Source organism: Rutidosis leptorrhynchoides, chromosome 9 (assembly GCF_046630445.1).
Source record: "Rutidosis leptorrhynchoides isolate AG116_Rl617_1_P2 chromosome 9, CSIRO_AGI_Rlap_v1, whole genome shotgun sequence".
Taxonomy (NCBI): domain Eukaryota; kingdom Viridiplantae; phylum Streptophyta; class Magnoliopsida; order Asterales; family Asteraceae; genus Rutidosis; species Rutidosis leptorrhynchoides.
In genome coordinates, this window is record NC_092341.1 from 292,161,633 (window position 1) to 292,186,053 (window position 24,421).

Here is a 24,421-nt window from a genome sequence, read left to right on the forward strand (position 1 = left end):
TCAGGAGCGTCAGACAGCTGACACCTCGGATTCCACCTCATCTAATGTCCCTTGATCACGTTGGGTTAATACCACCCTTATATATGAACTTTACTAAATGTTTGTTAAGTGGCTCTTTGGTTCGAAAACAATGTAGACAGTCTGTATGAAGAATCTGACGACGTTTGTTTAGAAATTTAGAAATTTATTAAGTGTGGAAGTCTAGAAGTTCCAGACTATCTCAAGAGAGTCTGGCCCGATCAGACTATCTCATGCTTACTGGACTATCTGTGTTTTCCACATTTGTGAAGAAAACCATATTTCCTACTTACGTGGATATGTTACGGAAAGAGTCTACAATTAGAAGCATGTTTACAAAGTTAAGTTGTCAATATGATAATGATTTTGTATGCATTCAAGTATAGTTATTGAGATCACATATTTCATGGGATTTACCTTGATTTCAAGAATTGAAAATCAAGTCTAGGCTATCGTATTGTAACCGAATTTGTGTAGTATTAAAAGAGTAGGCTATATACACAATGTTTAGTTGCTCATTATCTGCTACACGATTTGAAATTGTATCTTGTGAATTCAAAAATTATAACATATACAATTATTGATACACTGTTCGTTCGATCTCAATATTCCACACTTGCTATTGTTCAAACATTATAATTAAATATTGTAGTCTTTTTTGAATTGATTCTAAATTAATTAATCAACCTTTAAGATTCAATATCGTTTGGTTACGTAGTTTACTAGAACATGGAAAGGCTATAATGATCAATTTTGCCTTCACGCAGGTCAATGGGTTATATAAACTTGTGGTGATTAGGAATTATGGAACTTTACAAAAGACTAAGATGTGCATCAAATCTAAAATTTTATGAGTAATTCTAAACTTTTTTTCGTCGTTCTCTTGTTCCTCATTGGATGTTGTTTGTATATGTCTTCAGCGTTGATTGCAAGTTCTGGCGACTTTAACCCTCTTTAGCCATCGTTCTCGCGGTGGAAAGGGTTAAGGTTGATTGTTTTCTTTCTTCTGTCGGTGACGTAGTTCCCCATATTTTCGGCTGCTTTTCTAGCATTTTTTTCGGCGGTGTTATTCCTTTTCCCTAGTGGCGAAGGCGCATTCCGGTGGTCGTAGTCATTATCCACCACCATTCTCGTGGTGGATCCGATGACAGCTGCTTTAATCTCCTCCTTTTAGCCTCTTTTCACAGCCCCTACAGGCATACTTTTCTTGTCGGATCTGACAATATTGGTGGTTTCCGGTGGTGCACCACCTTGTTGGTGGTGGACACCGGAGGTAGTAACTCTAATTGGTTCAACTGCCGGTGTCCTTGCCGGGGAACTTGCCATTGCTGGATTTGTTCGGCATGATGACGTCGATGGTGTACCACACACTTGGTTTGGCCACTGGTTGTTGTCTTTTCTGATTGGGTTCTTGTCCGTTGCCGGTTTTTTGGTGCATCTCCACCCTGTTGGGGTAAAGGTGGTTGGTGGTGGTGGAAGAGGTAGCTTTTCTTTTCGTTGATGTGGTAGTTGGTCCATTACCCCGTTGGTGTGGACTGTCTTCATTAGTAGAGGGTGTAGGACGGTGTCAGTAGGCGAGTTTGGGTCACCGGCGGTGGTGCTGCAGGCACAGTCTTCTTGCCTGGGTTCGTTTATATTTCTAGTTGTACTGTCGGGGTTGTGCCAGGCGAGACTATCCCTGTTGGAGATCTAGTTTCTGCCCTGAAGGTGAGATGTGTGTTTTTGCGGACGGATTATATGTGGCAGCTTAAGCTGGACCGCGGAGGTCGGGTTTCTCTTTGGTTATTGTGTTGTGGTGGTGGTCGGCTTTCTCCAGGTCATCATCATTGTTTGTTTTTTTGTTTGTACGTTTGTTGTATTTAGTACAACTGATACTTTAGTTTGGTTTGCTGTAGTTTTAGTGTTGCTTTATATCATGGCTAAATGTATTCCCAATCTGTTGGCGGCGTTTGTATAGGTTTGTTTAGTTTGACTAGGGTTCATGTTTAATTTTTTTATTGTTTTGTATTTGTTACTATCCGGATCAGTTATTAACGTTATTACACTTTTCGAAAAAGAAAACCTAAAATTACTAGGCATAGCTACCTTACGTGTAGGGGTAGCCCCTATCTACGAGTACATTGTATCATTTTAGTTAGGGACGTCTCGTTGATTCCAATTTTCCATACGAGCCCAATTCAATTAATAAAAAAGATAGACTTTTATCTACAAAGTTTTAAATATATGTAAGAATAAGTTCAGTAATGAAAGGATCCGTTCATATACATTATAAACGATTCACAATAGTTGATTACATCGCGAGGTATTTGACCTCTATATGATACATTTTACAGACATTGCATTCGTTTTTAAAAGACAAACTTTCTTTACACCGAAAGTTGACAGTATGCATACCGTTTCATAATACATTCAACTATAATTGACTTAACAATAATCTTGAGGAACTCAACGAATCGAATGCAACGTTTTTTGAAAATATGCCATGAATGACTCCAAATAATATCCTTAAAATGAGCTAATGCACAGCGGAAGATTTCTTTAATACCTGAGAATAAACATGCTTTAAAGTGTCAACCAAAAGGTTGGTGAGTTCATTATTTTATCATAAACAATCATTTTTCATCATTTTAATAGACCACAAGATCTCCAGATATATAATTGTGCACGTAACCCGAGTACAAAATAACACGCGTAACCCGCGAATTAAAAATCCATCTCATATCAGGCATTTCGCATAAACTGCATAGAGATAAAAATCATTCATATGGTGAACACCTGGTAACCGACATTAATAGAACGCGTCTAGAATATCCCCATCATTCCGGGACTCTCATCGGACATGATAAAATCTAAGTACTAAAGCATCCGTAACCCGGATGGGGTTTGTTAGGCCCAATAGATCTATCTTTAGGATTCGCGTCAATTAGGGTTTCTGTTCTCTAATTCTTAGATTACCAGACTAAAAAGGGTGATATTCGGTTTAATAATTCAACCACAGAATGTAGTTTTAAGTACTTGTGTCTATTTCGTAAAACATTCATAAAAACAGCGCATGTATTCTCAGTCCCAAAAATATATATAAAAAGGGAGTAATGAAACTCACCATACTGTATTTCGTAGTAAAAATACATATGACGTCATTGAACAAGTGCATGGTTGGCCTCGGATTCACGAACCTATGTTAATTATATATATTTATATGTTGGTCAATATTTGTCTAACAATTTAGGTCAGGTCATAGTGTATCACAATCCTAATGCTCGAGACTAATATGCAACAGTCAACAAAAAGTCAACTTGACCCAAAATGATTTTCCGAAATCCATACATGATTATCATATAACTTAAATATCGTGGTTTTATATATATTTAATATTTTTAACCGGTTTTATGAAAGTAAATAATAAAAGTCATTTGTTAATAAAAATTTATATTTAAAATTTATATATGATAAAAATATACTTTTATATATCTTAAGTAATAAAATTTATAATGTTCATTTAATATAGCGATAAGTATTATTAATGTAAATATATTACGTGTAATAAAATATCTTTGTATTACATATTTATTTGATAAAATAATATCGATATCGATAACAATAATAATTAGAAGTTTTATTATTTTGTAATAATAGTTATTATTATTCTGCTAATAAAATATCTATATTTATATTTACTAAAAATGATATTAAAATGATAATTTTTATTAATAATAGTACTAAGCTGGTAATAATAATGATATTTTATAATAACAATGATATTTCTATTAAAAATGATAATTTTAGTAAAAATGATAGTTTTAATATTAATAATACTTTTAATAATAATAAAATGATAAAAATAATAAGAACGATAATTTTATCTAATTCAATATCTTACAATATTTTAATTTCATCATGATACTCATACTCATTATTTCCTAATCGATTTGTTTAATATCTTGTAGTCGTCTTTTATATCGCATTCATAATAATGATAATAATATTAGTCATAATAGTTAGATGATACTAATATCAATTTTAATGATAATAATACTAATAATAATAATTATTATAATAACATTAATGATAATACTTAAAACTATTTTAATGATAGTAATAATATAAAAAAAATAATGATAATATTAATAATGATAATAATAATAATAATAATAATAATAATAATAATAATAATAATAATAATAATAATAATAACAATAATAATAATGATAATGATAATAATAATAATAATAATAATAATAATAATAATAATAATAATAATAATAATAATAATAATAATAATTAGATAAAAATTAGAACGACGATAATAACGACGATAATAATAATCATTTTTAATAATAATACAAAAATTCAATTGACTATATCTTCTAATCCGTTCATCGAAACCATTCGATATCTAAATGAAAAGTTCTTAATTTTTCGCTAGCTTTCCAACAACATGCATATCTTATACCTTATCTCAACTGCATATGTAACTAATTCAAGATTCAACATAACCTATCTAATGGAAATGTCAAAAGTACAATCATGCATAATCCTATATCCTCGAGCACTAGTCAGGGATACACTATTAGTATGTAAAAATTAAATTATGAGTGCTTACGTATCAATATTGAGATTCAATATTGCAGGAAAGGTACGTAGACGCAACGGAGACTATAAACACTAGGTTGACCTCACGAGCATACCCATGATCCATACCCATAACCTCCATAGCTATAACCCATAATTTCCTTAGTCCTCTCCTACTCGAAAAAACTCATTTTTGAAATCACGCGAGCAGAACCTCGTCGTAGTATTTTATGTATATCACTACTAATATCACTCCTAATACTTATAATAATAATAGTAAGATTAATAATAATAATCTTAATAATTAATAATAATATATAATATATAATATATACTCCGTATATGTGTGAGATCGAGAGATAGATAGAATGAATTCCATCCGGACTAAAAACGCGTTTTAAAGGAAATGGGAGCTCACCAAACACACCATGCGATCGCATGGTGTCTCTCCTTTATAGCCATGCGATCGCATGGCAACAACTTTACAGCTCAAACGCATTCTTTCTTCTACCGACGATTTATTTGTAACATATGTTATATTTATATATTATTTAATATATAATATATTTATTCGTTAGAATTAATAAAATATTATATTATATTCTCGTGCATAGTTAATTTGTAATTTTAATTCCAATGAGTCGTATGTTGTCACTCGACTTATGTACCACTTTCGGTTTTTCGAACGCACTTTCGTACGTTTAGATAACTAGCCTTTTACGTTACACGACGTGTACCCTTATTAATAATTTGACTTACTCATCAATAAATTACCTTATAAAAAATGTAATTTATAAAATTGAGCGTTGTGGTCATTTGCTTCTATAAATCAGTGACTCGTTGTTTATCAAAATATATTATTTTAAATCAGGACGTTTTATGACTAAGTTAAAATATATATTTTTTTATATTTTCATTTCGAAATATAAATTTGGGACAATATATAATATATAGTTTTTCAAAACTAATAATATTCAAATTTATATATCTTGAAATCGTTTAAGTAATAAGAAATATTATTTCGTAACATTTGTATTTTTAAAGTTTAAAATTGATATACTTTATTTATATAAAAATGTTTACAAAGACATTTTAATATTCCAATTACTTTATATTCCAAATCATTTTATTACAAAGGTTATAATAGAAGAAGTTGTTATGTCATAAGACGTTCTTAAAAAGTCAATTATATCGAAATGACGTTTTCGTTTATGAACGTAAAATCATATATGAATCATATCAGGTTTCAAGGTTTTAACTTCTAGTTTAATCATGACTCGTAGGATTAAGTCTAAAGACAAAATCAAACGTAAGGAATCATTTTAATGTAAAATATCGATCTATTTAACTTGTCAATATCTATTTTCTAATTTACCTATATTCCCTAATTTCACTTTCACAATACCTAATATGAAGGTTAATTAATTTATCTTATCAAAAGTCACGAGACAATTATTGTAAGGCATATATTGGAATTTAACAGAAATTTTCACCAATCTGACTTGCTCTCGCTACTTGACACTTTGTCCTTACTCGAAGATCACTTTACCATTTATTCCTAATATCGTTAAAAAGGAAAGGTTTTCTAAATCAAAATGGACCTCTTAACAGAGACTCGTAATCATAATTCAATGTATCTGATAAATCAATCATTTGATATCATCTTCTAATTCTATCGATAATTATTTGAATATATTTTGAAACAAATACGTTTATGTAAAGTATTATACGTCTAATACTTTGTTAATGTTTTCAAGCTATAATATATACACATATACATATATATTTGTATCCGTTTATCTAATGGTTCGTGAATCGTCGAAGTTTGGTCGAGGTTAAATGAATGTATGAACACAGTTTAAGATTCTTGAATTTTAAGTTAACAAACTTTGCTTATTGTGTCGGAAACATATAAAGATTAAAGTTTAAATTTGTTCGAAAATTTCCGGGTCGTCACAAGTAATACTAGAAAAATTAGATTAAATACCAGCATCAATCATAACAATATTTTTCATAAGTACCACATATTGTTGGATTATAGGCCCTTTTGAATTATGGGTCCTGTGCGAGCGCACGTGTTGCACGTCTTCAAATCCGCCCCTGATTTTAGTGTAGTATAATATGATTTTTGCATTATAATATATTAAATTCTCAAATTATGTCTTCTTTGTAAGTGCTACCATTCAAAGAAATCTGGTATATAATTATTGGAGAAATCAATATATTGATAATGTCGAATCAGGATAGATAATATTGGTCATTTCAATCATAAATTTGTCGCTGTGCCACTGCCAATTTCGACGTTACGCCTCAATATGTTCCACCAAAAGATTGTACATCCTATTGACCAATATTAGAATCAATCAAACGTTCTATATCTAGCTAGTTAAGGTTTTATGTTTAAATCCCTTTCAATAAAATTTCGTACTTTTTTTTTCGAAAAGACAAAAATTTATTATAAAACAAGCCAAGAAATTTGGCCCAAGAGCAACTGTACAGAGTGGGCAAGCCCACCCCAAAAATATACAACTATAAACAGGACACTAACCTGAACATATATGCATACTACGAAATTGGCTAGTCCCATGAACATACAGACAAATGCCCACATTGCAAACCAAAATAAAAACAATATGGGACCAACAAGCACACAATAACAGCAACACTACTAAGGGATTAACCATGCCTCCTACAGAGAGGATCTTGGATCCGAAATCCATTTCGTCCATTCTATTTTTTTGTTCTTCATTCTCCTCGCGATCCATTCATAACTTTTAATTTGGATTTCGTTGAGCGCCACATGACCATTCCACGATTTATTTTTTAACACGTTAGAGTTTCTATTCTTCCAAATTAAATAACCACACGTCCACTCAACGGCTTGCCAAATTTTACTCACCGAGGGTGAAAGCGTTTGGTTGAGGTTTCCCATGAAAGCATCACTAATGCATAAATTTGTGACATTATATACACCCCACCATTTGAAAACCTTTTCCCAAACCTCGAAAGCATGCTTACATAGAATTAAACTATGTTCAACTGATTCCACGTCGTCATCGCACAACGGACAATGGGTGGAATGGAGATCAACACCCCGTTTATCTAGCTCTAATCTTACCGGTAGCCGTCGAAGTTTAGCTCCACGTGAAGATTTCAACTTTTTTGGTACCAAATTATTTCTTAATGTTTCCGGTTGAACAGTTTGGTTCACAAGTCTCGCCTCCTCGATTGCTTTTGTAAGTATATTTGTATTGAAATTCCCGTTACTCGATAAATTCCACTTCCAGCGATCATTTGTACCTGTTTTAAGCTCGAAATTTTCCAGCAAGCAAATTAACTGATCGAGATCACCTACTTCTCTTCTCGTTGGACTTCTGATCCACTTCCAGTTGTATTCAAACCGATCCCCACTCCATGCGATTCTGTCACTAATTTTGCAATTGTTTTCAGATTCAAGTCTCCACAATCTATAGAATTCGTCTTTCAGCATGTAGTCTCCAAGCCTTATATCATTCCAAAAGGACGTTGATGAGCCATCCCCAATCACTCGAACAAAGGATTTTTTGTAAGCTACGCCATGGTTTTCAATGGAAGTACCTGCAACAATAATATTATGCCACATTCCTCCCGAAAGGTTGGACCGAAGTCTATCCTCTTCCGAAAGGCCACCATTTCCCGTTACTCGATAAAATTTCGTACTTTCTTCTTGTTGAGACTAGAAACGTGAACAAAAATTGAATGATCAGTGACAGATCACAAAACATCTTTGTGTATCGTTCTCTCAAACAAAGAGCATTCATCAACCACAAGCTCATAGCTTCACAATCATGGAATTTTAACTTCAGTTAAGTTTATCCGTAGTGGGTGGGCATACACGCCTACTTGATATATGTATGTTGGTGTTTGTTTGTATATGTATATTATTAATTGAATATTTGAATATATCTTTATAACAAACATCTCATGATTAGATAATAGAAAATGAACTTTTGATAGAAGAAAATGAACTTTTGATAGAAGAAGAACAACATCACATCCCAAAAACACTAATTAAAAAAGAAAGATATTACTCCTCGTTCCAAAAAAAATTGTTCAGCATACTATTTTTATTTATCTACAAAAATATTGTTCCCTACTCTGAATAATCACATAAAACCACTGAAGTTCCAACTTTACCGGTTTATTATTGAAAATGTAACATTATAAATGTCAGTTATTTTAATAATTACTTTTTAAGACTGCTATTAAGCAAATATTGCATTTTTAGCCAAAAAGTGAAAACTACATGTGAGGTCGTGACGTGACAATGTCACTATTTGACCTTCATAAACACATAATGTCAAAATTTCCGTGTCAAACATTTGTAGGGTTCACATATTTTTTCTTTTTACATTTTATTATATAAAATTAAATTATTTAATAAATAATAATAATAATTTAATATTAAAAAAATACAAACTACTAAATTCGAAAAAAAAATACTTGAAATAAAAATAATACATTTATAAAACATTACATAAACTAGATAATAAACTTTATAGATTTATATAATAATTAAAATATAATGTACTTGTGTTAATTAAAAAGAAAAAAATTGTGCTCAAATTAAGAGGTATTTAGTCCAGAAAACAATAAACAAGAAATATTTCATTTAATGAAAGGGGATGATTCTAACACACAATTTTTTGATTCTCACACATCTATTTTAACCTTTTACTCTTCTAATAATACTCCATTTCTTTAAATTGGTGTGTGAGGATTAAAAAAGTGTGTGTGAGAATCATCCCCCTGAATGAAAAGACAAACTAGACAAGATAATAATATATTATAAAGTCGGAAGAGTAAATTTTATTATATAAGATTTTATCTTTTAACCTATTGAATTAATTAATTAAATAAATTATTTACAATCCACAATAACTGTAGTATGGGTCTGAATGTATAAAATTACATGATTTATCGTAGTGTGACATTAAGTTGTACGAAATTATTTATAGGTTAAGTATATACATTGAATTTATCATTCACAAATAGGGATGGTACATATGCTTAATAAAAATATATTAAAAACATTAAAAAGACAGTTCGTTCGAAAATATGATGTCACTGCGCAATACAATAATAACACGAGTCAACGCCAAATTAAGATGTGCCAAGTAATATATATATATATATATATATATATATATATATATATATATATATATATATATATATATATATATATATATATATATATATGAGTTGTAATCACTTGCATCCATAAATTAGCTTGAAAACAAAGGGACCAATGAGATGGCGACATGTGACGCGAAAATCACATGTGATTGAAAAAAAAAAATTCGAAATTTTTTTTTTTAAATTTTTTTTTCGAAAATTTTTTTTTTCAAATTTTTTTTCCGAAAATTTTTTTTTCGAAATTTTTTTTTTAAAAAAATCATATGTGATTATGCATGTCAATCACATGTGATTGTAAACCCAATCACATATGATTATGCATGGCAAATCCAATCACATGTAATTGTGCAGGTAAATCACATGTGATTGTAAAAAAAAAAAATTTAAAATTTTTTTTTTTTTTTAAAATTTCGAAAAAAAAATTTGAAATTTTTTTTTTCAAAAAAAAAGTTTTGAATTTTTTTCAATCACATGTGATTTTCGCGACACGTGTCGCGCTCTCATTGGTCCCTTGAATCTCAACTTAATTTATGGACTCAAATGAATATTCCTCATATATATATATATATATATATATATATATATATATATATATATATATATATATATATATATATATATATATATATATATATCAAGAGGGAAGTAACCAATCAGGAGGAAGCGGGAGGAAGCAAAAACTTTTTTTTTTCGTTTTTTGAAAAAACTTTGTTCACGAACATTATAGATGGGATGAATATATGAACATTTAGTAGAGACACTTTGTGATAAATGTTTTTATTTTGACGAGAAAACGCTCGAAGAAGTAATATATAACAATTATCGTGTTTTTGGAGCGTATGTTGAAGTTTTAGCTATTGGGGTTTAGATATTAGGGTTTAAATATTAGGGTTTATAGGGTTTAGATATTAGGGTTTAGGGTTTAGATTTAGGATTTAGATTGAGTTTTTAACACGAACGGTTTAGTCCATAAACCCAAAACACTAAACCCTAAACCCTAAACCCTAAACTTTAAATCGGGCTAAATTTTACTTCACAAAACATAAAAAAAAAAACGTTCATATTCTTTACGAACAATATTATTTTGAATGTTATTTTTTTCAAACGTTTTCTCGCCTAAATAATAACATTCATCACGAAGTGTCTCTTCTAAATGTTCATATTTTCGTGTGATCTTGATGCCGGGAAAAAATTCCAAAAAAACGATTTTTTTTTTGCTTCCCCCTGATTGGTTACTTCCCCATTGATCCTGCCCCTATATATATATATATATATATATATATATATATATATATATATATATATATATATATATATATATATATATATATATATATATATATATATATATATATATATAGGGGCAGGATCAATGGGGAAGTAACCAATCGGGGGGAAGCAAAATTTTTATTTTTTTTTCATTTTTTGAAAAAACTTTGTTCACGAACATTATAGATTGGATGAAAATAAGAACATTTAGAAAAGATACTTCGTGATGAATGTTATTATTTTGGCGAGAAAACGCTCGACAAAAATAACATTCAAGATAATATTGTTCGTGAAGAATGTTAACGTTTTTTTTTCTTCATGTTTTGTGAAGTAAAATTTAGCTCGATTTAGAGTTTAGGGTTTAGGGTTTAGGGTTTGGTGTTTTGGGCTATAAACCGTTCGTGTTAAAAACTCAATCTAAACCCTAAATCTAAACCCTAAACCCTAAATTTCTAAACCCTAATATCTAAACCCTATAAACCCTAATATCTAAACCCTAATGTCTAAAATCTCAACATACGCTCGAAAAACACGATAATTGTTATATATTACTTCTTCGAGCGTTTTCCCACCAAAATAATAACATTCATCACAAAGTGTCTTTTCTAAATATTCTTATTTTCATCCAATCTATAATGTTCGTGAACAAAGTTTTTTCAAAAAACGAAAAAAAAAAAATTGCTTCCCCCCGCTTCCCCCCAAATGGTTACTTCCCTATTGATCCTACCACTATATATATATATATATATATATATATATATATATATATATATATATATATATATATATATATATATATATATATATATATATATATATATATATATATATATATATATATATATAAACTGACTCCCATCTTCATAAATGAGCCAAATAAAAATTTGTAATTTATTCATTTAAAAGCAAACAAAGTGTATGTTCTTTTAAAAAAACATTTTATACGTAATAATGTAAAAAAAAAATTATTAAAACCCACTCAATTCATTAATACTCACGCATCGGCATGGAGTGGGTCCACTTACTTTATCCAGCCTGAATACCAGATTTAAGAAGTTAGGTAACCGCGTAACCTCCTTAATTCAATCGTCCATCTCCCTTCCCTTTACTAACGTCGCAACCCACCCCAACCCTAATTCCCATCGCCTGTTCCCGCACGTTACTATCACTTTCTCCCATTCTCCCTCTGTTTGTGGATGTAGGTAACTACTGTGATGAAACTTTTCAATTTACCCAATAACTGGATCTTTAATTGCTCGGTTTAAACTGCAACTAAATTGGTATTCATGAAATTCAATTGATTACCTTCACCTTCATATTCCAGCCTGCAAGAAAAGTTTTCAATTTTGTAACTTACATTTGAATTCAATCACCCAATTAGAGGGATGTTTCGGATTCCGTATATGCTGCATGCATTGATGCTTATAAATTCAAGTGATCTGCGTTATTGTTATGTGTATCAACCAAAACATCAAATTATATTGCAATGGCTCAGAACAAGACACCCTCCATATCTGCTGTTGACAGGAAAACATATGTCTTTCTCAATGAGCTTGAATTAAGCAAGCAATCACAGGTGCAGGTCATGATCTGCAGAAGTTGGGATACACATACAATTTATGGCAGGTATTTGGGGACCGAATTCATAGCTTCAGATGAGCAGGTATACAAATCTAAACTCACTTTGTAATAACGCATATCAAAGATGATGTTAGGTCAATATTGTTTGAATAGGTTTCGTTATTATTATTTGTCGATTGTATTAATTGTGCAATTTCTTCTTATGTGTATGATGTTGCTCAAACATATAACTCAGGGGAATGTCATACAATTAACTGCTAAAACTAATGTGGCGCACCACTTCATCCCATGCCTTAAGGACAAATTTGTTTACTTGCTAACCAACTTTGACTTCATATCTAATAGAGATGACTACCATATTCTCAAGGACAAAGCCCTGATGATTGAGCTCACTGGGTCCACATTGTTGAGGAAACAGCCAAATGTTGACACAAGCCCGTTCATCTGTTATCCCTTCCAATGTATTCAAATCGAAGACTTGAAACCAACTTTGGGAAAATTTTTCTTTGGTATTATTTTCTGCACCTTAATCTCTTATTTATTTGCATTGTCTGATTGCTTTGACCTATCTCATTATTTTGTTAGATGTGGTCGGCTATGCTGTGAATGTCACTAAACCCCACCCACGGGAATCGGCCAAAGAGATTGTTGAGTTTGACCTGGTGAATGAGCGTTACATATCTCATTTAAATGTTTACGTACATTTCAGTTTTATGCATACCTGTGTTTGTTGTAGTTTGTGTGATGACCTGTTTTTTGTGTGCAGGGGTAAAACGATACGGACAACACTATGGGGCGACTTGGGTGCTGTAGTGACCCGAACTTTTCCATGTTTATATATATTAATTGAGATTGATATTTACATGATTAAATGTTTCCAACATGTTAAGCAATCAAACTTGTTAAGACTTGATTAATTGAAATATGTTTCATATAGACAATTGACCACCCAAGTTGACCGGTGATTCACGAACGTTAAAACTTGTAAAAACTATATGATGACATATATATGGTTATAAATATAGTTAACATTATATTATGATAAGTAAACATATCATTAAGTATATTAACAATGAACTACATATGTAAAAACAAGACTACTAACTTAATGATTTTTAAACGAGACATATATGTAACGATTATCGTTGTAAAGACATTTAATGTATATATATCATATTAAGAGATATTCATACATGATAATATCATGATAATATAATAATTTAAAATCTCTTTTGATATTATAAACATTGGGTTAACAACATTTAACAAGATCGTTAACCTAAAGGTTTCAAAACAACATTTACATGTAACGACTAACGATGACTTAACGACTCAGTTAAAATGTATATACATGTAGTGTTTTAATATGTATTCATACACTTTTGAAAGACTTCAAGACACTTATCAAAATACTTCTACTTAACAAAAATGCTTACAATTACATCCTCGTTCAGTTTCATCAACAATTCTACTCGTATGCGCCCGTATTCGTACTCGTACAATACACAGCTTTTAGATGTATGTACTATTGGTATATACACTCCAATGATCAGCTCTTAGCAGCCCATGTGAGTCACCTAACACATGTGGGAACCATCATTTGGCAACTAGCATGAAATATCTCATAAAATTACAAAAATATGAGTAATCATTCATGACTTATTTACATGAAAACAAAATTACATATCCTTTATATCTAATCCATACACCAACGACTAAAAACACCTACAAACACTTTCATTCTTCAATTTTCTTCATCTAATTGATCTCTCTCAAGTTCTATCTTCAAGTTCTAAGTGTTCTTCATAAATTCCAAAAGTTCTAGTTTCATAAAATCAAGAATACTTTCAAGTTTGCTAGCTCACTTCCAATCTTGTAAGGTGATCATCCAACCTCAAGAAATCTTTGTTTCTTACAGTAGGTTATCATTCTAATACAAGGTAATAATCATATTCAAACTTTGGTTCAATTTCTATAACTATAACAATCTTATTTCAAGTGATGATCTTACTTGAACTTGTTTTCGTGTCATGATTCTGCTTCAAGAACTTGGAGCCATCCAAGGATCCATTGAAGCTAGATCCATTTTTCCCTTTTCCAGTAGGTTTATCCAAGGAAATTAAGGTAGTAATGATGTTCATAACATCATTCGATTCATACATATAAAGCTATCTTATTCGAAGGTTTAAACTTGTAATCACTAGAACATAGTTTAGTTAATTCTAAACTTGTTCGCAAACAAAAGTTAATCCTTCTAACTTGACTTTTAAAATCAACTAAACACATGTTCAATATCTATATGATATGCTAACTTAATGATTTAAAACCTGGAAACACGAAAAACACCGTAAAACCGGATTTACGCCGTCGTAGTAACACCGCGGGCTGTTTTGGGTTAGTTAATTAAAAACTATGATGAACTTTGATTTTAAAGTTGTTATTCTGAGAAAATGATTTTTATTATGAACATGAAACTATATCCAAAAATTATGATTAAACTCAAAGTGGAAGTATGTTTTCTAAAATGGTCATCTAGACGTCGTTCTTTCGACTGAAATGACTACCTTTACAAAAACGACTTGTAACTTATTTTTCCGACTATAAACCTATACTTTTCTGTTTAGATTCATAAAATAGAGTTCAATATGAAACCATAGCAATTTGATTCACTCAAAACGGATTTAAAATGAAGAAGTTATGGGTAAAACAAGATTGGATAATTTTTCTCATTTTAGCTACGTGAAAATTGGTAACAAATCTATTCCAACCATAACTTAATCAACTTGTATTGTATATTATGTAATCTTGAGATACCATAGACACGTATACAATGTTTCGACCTATCATGTCGACACATCTATATATATTTCGGAACAACCATAGACACTCTATATGTGAATGTTGGAGTTAGCTATACAGGGTTGAGGTTGATTCCAAAATATATATAGTTTGAGTTGTGATCAATACTGAGATACGTATACACTGGGTCGTGGATTGATTCAAGATAATATTTATCGATTTATTTCTGTACATCTAACTGTGGACAACTAGTTGTAGGTTACTAACGAGGACAGCTGACTTAATAAACTTAAAACATCAAAATATATTAAAAGTGTTGTAAATATATTTTGAACATACTTTGATATATATGTATATATTGTTATAGGTTCGTGAATCAACCAGTGGCCAAGTCTTACTTCCCGACGAAGTAAAAATCTGTGAAAGTGAGTTATAGTCCCACTTTTAAAATCTAATATTTTTGGGATGAGAATACATGCAGGTTTTATAAATGATTTACAAAATAGACACAAGTACGTGAAACTACATTCTATGGTTGAATTATCGAAATCGAATATGCCCCTTTTTATTAAGTCTGGTAATCTAAGAATTAGGGAACAGACACCCTAATTGACGCGAATCCTAAAGATAGATCTATCGGGCCCAACAAGCCCCATCCAAAGTACCGGATGCTTTAGTACTTCGAAATTTATATCATATCCGAAGGGTGTCCCGGAATGATGGGGATATTCTTATATATGCATCTTGTTAATGTCGGTTACCAGGTGTTCTCCATATGAATGATTTTTATCTCTATGTATGGGATGTGTATTGAAATATGAAATCTTGTGGTCTATTATTATGATTTGATATATATAGGTTAAACCTATAACTCACCAACATTTTTGTTGACGTTTGAAGCATGTTTATTCTCAGGTGATTATTAAGAGCTTCCGCTGTCGCATACTTAAATAAGGACGAGATTTGGAGTCCATGCTTGTATGATATTGTGTAAAAACTGCATTCAAGAAACTTATTTTGTTGTAACATATTTGTATTGTAAACCATTATGTAATGGTCGTGTGTAAACATGATATTTTAGATTATCATTATTTGATAATCTACGTAAAGCTTTTTAAACCTTTATTGATGAAATAAAGGTTATGGTTTGTTTTAAAATGAATGCAGTCTTTGAAAAACGTCTCATATAGAGGTCAAAACCTCGCAACGAAATCAATTAATATGGAACGTTTTTAATCAATAAGAACGGGACATTTCAGTTGGTATCAGAGCGTTGGTCTTAGAGAACCAGAATTTTGCATTAGTGTGTCTTATCGAGTTTGTTAGGATGCATTAGTGAGTCTGGACTTCGACCGTGTTTAGTTGAAAAATGATTGCTTAACAAATTTTGTTGGAAACTATATATTTTTAACATGTGAATATTATGTGATATATTAATCTCTTAACGCGTTTGATATTATGTGATTGATGTCTACCTCTAGAACAAGTCCCATTGACTCACCTAATAATAATGAAGAGTCAAATGTAAATTGGAATGATTCGTGGACTGATTCACAAGTTCCCGAAGAGGAACCGGAAGAAGAGTCGGAACCGGAAGAAGAGTCGGAACCGGAAGAAGAATCGGAACCGGATGACGAAATAGAACCGGTGGGGGAAATAATAAAACGGTTAAGTAAAAGAAAATCCTCAACCAACCGACCAAGGTTAATTATGGTCAATGGTGTTTCCGCCAAGGAAGCAAAATATTGGGAGGATTACCAATTCTCCGATGAATCGGATTCCGACGAGAATTTCGATGATGTTATAGAAATTACCCCAACTGAATTTAAAAAGGCAAAAGAAAATAATAAGGGAAAGGGCATAAAAATAGAGAAATCTAATTCCAACCCCGATGAACTTTATATGTATCGTCAACCCCCGAAGTCCTTAAGTTGTAACAATGACCCGGGAACCTCTAAACCACCAGGTTTTTCTAAACCAATGTGGAAAATTACGGCTCGTATTAGGGGAACATCATATATCCCTAGAAACCTGGCAAAACGAACCAAAACCGAAGAAGAAGAAACGAGCGAGTCGGAATAAGATAGTTGTATTCGTGTGGTGTAATATATGTAATATAGTGTGCTTATGCTTTATGATATATGTAAAAATTGCTTGTATTAATAAGTATTTTTTTTATGAATCTAACTCTTGTCTATTTTACAGTATAAAAACACAAAATGGATAGACAATCCAATATTTTAAGAGACCTACCCGGAGACATGATTGATGAAATCTTGTCTAGAGTCGGTCAGAATTCCTCGGCACAACTATTTAAGGCGAGATCAGTTTGTAAGACATTCGAAGAACGTTCCAAGAATGTCTTGGTTTATAAGAGACTTTCGTTTGAAAGATGGGGAATATCACATTGTGAAACCCATAAGTTACGATGTGTTTACTTTGACACATATATTGCGGGGAACCCAAATGCTATTTTACGCAACGGGTTAAGAAATTATTTTGACTCAATATATCCGAATATTGGACTTCGTGATTTAGAAAAAGCGGCTAACATGCAACATAAAGAAGCATGTTATGCTTACGGATTAGTAATGTTCGCTTCTCACCAAAGTGAGAACAAGAACATCGGGCTACAACTATTAAACAAAACGTTTCCACAAGTGACGGAGTCGGTAATTGGGGTAAGAAATGAGGTTTTTAGATTGTTACGGGACTGTTGGACATTACGTAACCCTCGTCCCTTTGACGACGTTACAACACGCTGTCTTATCAACGGCCATAACGGTTATGTTCCACAAGACCAAGGATGGGAAGTAATCCTAGTAAAACCAGAATGCATGACTTGTTTCTGGACGTATGAATTACGTGTCTTTATTGCCTTTGCTGAACGACTTGTATACTAGCTAGAATTATCTTCACAACCATCTTGTATCAAATTTATTGTGTGCTATATTTCATGCTATATGTAAAATAAGCGGTATTGTAAGTTTGTAAAATATTGTGTAAAAGTTTGAACGCGAAATATTATTATAATCAGTTTTTCATATAGAATTGTAGTAGTTGAATTGTATATTAGCTACTAAGTATGAACTTAACGGGTAGGTACTACCCGAATTTAAACTTATAAAACGCTAATATGAAGAAAAAGCTTTTATAAATGAGTTCATATTATGCTACGAAATACTATTAACTACTCTTAATATTCTGTATGATTAACTTGTTCCATTTGACTATTTTGAAGGAAATGGCACCGACTACTCGACACACCGTGAATATGAATGAAGAGGAATTCCGTACTTTTCTAGCTTCAAACATAGCCGCAGTACAGGCTGCGCTACATACCAACAATAACCTTGGATCTAGCAGTACAGGAAATCGTGTAGGATGCACCTACAAAGAATTCACTGCCTGCAAACCTTTGGAATTTGATGGAACCGAAGGACCGATCGGATTGAACGGTGGACCGAGAAGGTCGAATCGGTGTTTGCCATAAGTAAGTGTACTGAAGAGGACAAAGTGAAGTACGCTACGCATACCTTCACAGGTTCTGCGTTAACATGGTGGAATACCTATCTAGAGCAAGTGGGACAAGACGATGCGTACGCACTACCGTGGTCAGTATTCAAGCACTTGATGAACGAGAAGTACCGTCCCAGAACCGAGGTCAATAAGCTCAAGACAGAACTTAGAGGGTTACGAACCCAAGGATTTGATATTACCACGTACGAAAGACGATTCACAGAATTGTGCCTATTGTGTCCGGGAGCATTCGAAGATGAGGAAGAGAAGATCGACGCGTTTGTGAAAGGATTACCGGAAAGAATCCAAGAAGATATAAGTTCACACGAGCCCGCCTCCATACAACAGGCATGTAGAATGGCTCACAAACTAGTGAACTAGATTGAAGAAAGAATTAAAGAACAGACTGCTGAAGAGGCCAATGTGAAGCAAGTCAAAAGAAAGTGGGAGGAAAACGGTGATAAGAATCACCAATACAACAACAACAGCAATTACAACAATAATCGCAACAATTATCCCAACAATCGCAACTACAACAAACGGCCCAACAACAACAACAACAACAACAACAACAACAACAACAACAACAACAACAACAACAACAACAACAACAACAACTACAACAATCATCCCAACAACAATAATAACCGCAACAACAACAACAATCAGAAGCAGCTATGCCAAAGGTGTGAAAAGAATCACTCGGGGTTCTGCACCAAATTTTGCAACAAGTGTAAAAGAAATGGTCATAGCGCGGCGAAGTGTGAGGTCTACGGACCAGGGGTTAATAGAACGAAAGGAACAAATGGTGTCGGAACGAGTAATGGCGGAGCAAGTAGTGTCGTAGCAAGTTATGCCAATGTAGTTTGTTATAAATGTGGAAAACCGGGCCACATTATTAGAAATTGCCCGAACCAGGAGAACACGAATGGACAAGGCCGCGGAAGAGTTTTCAATATTAATGCGGCAGAGGCACAAGAAGACCCGGAGCTTGTTACGGGTACGTTTCTTATTGACAATAAATCTGCTTACGTTTTATTTGATTCGGGTGCGGATAGAAGCTATATGAGTAGAGATTTTTGTGCTAAATTAAGTTGTCCATTGACGCCTTTGGATAGTAAATTTTTACTCGAATTAGCAAATGGTAAATTAATTTCAGCAGATAATATATGTCGGAATCGAGAAATTAAACTGGTTAGCGAAACATTTAAGATTGACTTGATACCAGTAGAGTTAGGGAGTTTTGATGTGATAATCGGTATGGACTGGTTGAAAGAAGTGAAAGCAGAGATCGTTTGTTACAAAAATGCAATTCGCATTATACGAGAAAAAGGAAAACGCTTAATGGTGTACGGAGAAAAGGGCAACACGAAGCTACATCTTATTAGTAATTTGAAGGCACAAAAACTAATAAGAAAAGGTTGCTATGCTGTTCTAGCACACGTCGAGAAAGTACAAACTGAAGAAAAGAGCATCAATGATGTTCCCGTCGCAAAAGAATTTCCCGATGTATTTCCGAAAGAATTACCGGGACTACCCCCACATCGATCCGTTGAATTTCAAATAGATCTTGTACCAGGAGCTGCACCAATAGCTCGTGCTCCTTACAGACTCGCACCCAGCGAGATGAAAGAACTGCAAAGCCAATTACAAGAACTTTTAGAGCGTGGTTTCATTCGACCAAGCACATCACCGTGGGGAGCTCCTGTTTTGTTTGTCAAGAAGAAAGATGGTACATTCAGGTTGTGTATCGACTACCGAGAGTTGAACAAACTTACCATCAAGAACCGCTACCCACTACCTAGAATCGACGACTTATTTGATCAACTACAAGGCTCGTCTGTTTATTCAAATATTGACTTACGTTCCGGGTATCATCAAATGCGGGTGAAAGAAGATGATATTCCAAAGACTGCTTTCAGAACACGTTACAGTCATTATGAGTTTATGGTCATGCCGTTTGGTTTAACTAATGCACCAGCTGTGTTCATGGACCTTATGAACCGAGTGTGTGGACCATACCTTGACAAGTTTGTCATTGTTTTCATTGATGACATACTTATTTACTCAAAGAATGACCAAGAACACGGTGAACATTTGAGAAAGGTGTTAGAAGTATTGAGGAAGGAAGAATTGTACGCTAAGTTTTCAAAGTGTGCATTTTGGTTGGAAGAAGTTCAATTCCTCGGTCACATAGTGAACAAAGAAGGTATTAAGGTGGATCCGGCAAAGATAGAAACTGTTGAAAAGTGGGAAACCCCGAAAACTCCGAAACACATACGCCAATTTTTAGGACTAGCTGGTTACTACAGAAGGTTCATCCAAGACTTTTCCAGAATAGCAAAACCCTTGACTGCATTAACGCATAAAGGGAAGAAATTTGAATGGAATGATGAACAAGAGAAAGCGTTTCAGTTATTGAAGAAAAAGCTAACTACGGCACCTATATTGTCATTGCCTGAAGGGAATGATGATTTTGTGATTTATTGTGACGCATCAAAGCAAGGTCTCGGTTATGTATTAATGCAACGAACGAAGGTGATTGCTTATGCGTCTAGACAATTGAAGATTCACGAACAAAATTATACGACGCATGATTTGGAATTAGGCGCGGTTGTTTTTGCATTAAAGACTTGGAGGCACTACTTATATGGGGTCAAAAGTATTATATATACCGACCACAAAAGTCTTCAACACATATTTAATCAGAAACAACTGAATATGAGGCAGCGTAGGTGGATTGAATTATTGAATGATTACGACTTTGAGATTCGTTACCACCCGGGGAAGGCAAATGTGGTAGCCGATGCCTTGAGCAGGAAGGACAGAGAACCCATTCGAGTAAAATCTATGAATATAATGATTCATAATAACATTACTACTCAAATAAAGGAGGCGCAACAAGGAGTTTTAAAAGAGGGAAATTTAAAGGATGAAATACCCAAAGGATCGGAGAAGCATCTTAATATTCGGGAAGACGGAACCCGGTATAGGGCTGAAAGGATTTGGGTACCAAAATTTGGAGATATGAGAGAAATGGTACTTAGAGAAGCTCATAAAACCAGATACTCAATACATCCTGGAACGGGGAAGATGTACAAGGATCTCAAGAAACATTTTTGGTGGCCGGGTATGAAAGCCGATGTTGCTAAATACGTAGGAGAATGTTTGACGTGTTCTAAGGTCAAAGCTGAGCATCAGAAACCATCAGGTCTACTTCAACAACCCGAAATCCCAGAATGGAAATGGGAAAACATTACCATGGATTTCATCACTAAATTGCCAAGGACTGCAAGTGGTTTTGATACTATTTGGGTAATAGTTGATCGTCTCACCAAATCAGCACACTTCCTGCCAATAAGAGAAGATGACAAGATGGAGAAGTTAGCACGACTGTATTTGAAGGAAGTCATCTCCAGACATGGAATACCAATCTCTATTATCTCTGATAGGGATGGCAGATTTATTTCAAGATTCTGGCAGACATTACAGCAAGCATTAGGAACTCGTCTAGACATGAGTACTGCCTATCATCCACAAACTGATGGGCAGAGCGAAAGGACGATACAAATGCTTGAAGACATGCTACGAGCATGTGTTATTGATTTCGGAAATAGTTGGGATCGACATCTACCGTTAGCAGAATTTTCCTACAACAACAGCTACCATTCAAGCATTGAGATGGCGCCGTTTGAAGCACTTTATGGTAGAAAGTGCAGGTCTCCGATTTGTTGGAGTGAAGTGGGGGATAGACAGATTACGGGTCCGGAGATTATACAAGAAACTACCGAGAAGATCATCCAAATTCAACAACGGTTGAAAACCGCCCAAAGTCGACAAAAGAGCTACGCTGATATTAAAAGAAAAGATATAGAATTTGAAATTGGAGAGATGGTCATGCTTAAAGTTGCACCTTGGAAAGGCGTTGTTCGATTTGGTAAACGAGGGAAATTAAATCCAAGGTATATTGGACCATTCAAGATTATTGATCGTGTCGGACCAGTAGCTTACCGACTTGAGTTACCTCAACAACTCACGGCTGTACATAACACTTTCCACGTCTCGAATTTGAAGAAATGTTTTGCTAAAGAAGATCTCACTATTCCGTTAGATGAAATCCAAATCAACGAAAAACTTCAATTCATCGAAGAACCCGTCGAAATAATGGATCGTGAGGTTAAAAGACTTAAGCAAAACAAGATACCAATTGTTAAGGTTCGATGGAATGCTCGTAGAGGACCCGAGTTCACCTGGGAGCATGAAGATCAGATGAAGAAGAAATACCCGCATCTATTTCCAGAAGATTCGTCAACACCTTCAACAGCTTAAAATTTCGGGACGAAATTTATTTAACGGGTAGGTACTGTAGTGACCCGAACTTTTCCATGTTTATATATATTAATTGAGATTGATATTTACATGATTAAATGTTTCCAACATGTTAAGCAATCAAACTTGTTAAGACTTGATTAATTGAAATATGTTTCATATAGACAATTGACCACCCAAGTTGACCGGTGATTCACGAACGTTAAAACTTGTAAAAACTATATGATGACATATATATGGTTATAAATATAGTTAACATTATATTATGATAAGTAAACATATCATTAAGTATATTAACAATGAACTACATATGTAAAAACAAGACTACTAACTTAATGATTTTTAAACGAGACATATATGTAACGATTATCGTTGTAAAGACATTTAATGTATATATATCATATTAAGAGATATTCATACATGATAATATCATGATAATATAATAATTTAAAATCTCTTTTGATATTATAAACATTGGGTTAACAACATTTAACAAGATCGTTAACCTAAAGGTTTCAAAACAACATTTACATGTAACGACTAACGATGACTTAACGACTCAGTTAAAATGTATATACATGTAGTGTTTTAATATGTATTCATACACTTTTGAAAGACTTCAAGACACTTATCAAAATACTTCTACTTAACAAAAATGCTTACAATTACATCCTCGTTCAGTTTCATCAACAATTCTACTCGTATGCGCCCGTATTCGTACTCGTACAATACACAGCTTTTAGATGTATGTACTATTGGTATATACACTCCAATGATCAGCTCTTAGCAGCCCATGTGAGTCACCTAACACATGTGGGAACCATCATTTGGCAACTAGCATGAAATATCTCATAAAATTACAAAAATATGAGTAATCATTCATGACTTATTTACATGAAAACAAAATTACATATCCTTTATATCTAATCCATACACCAACGACTAAAAACACCTACAAACACTTTCATTCTTCAATTTTCTTCATCTAATTGATCTCTCTCAAGTTCTATCTTCAAGTTCTAAGTGTTCTTCATAAATTCCAAAAGTTCTAGTTTCATAAAATCAAGAATACTTTCAAGTTTGCTAGCTCACTTCCAATCTTGTAAGGTGATCATCCAACCTCAAGAAATCTTTGTTTCTTACAGTAGGTTATCAT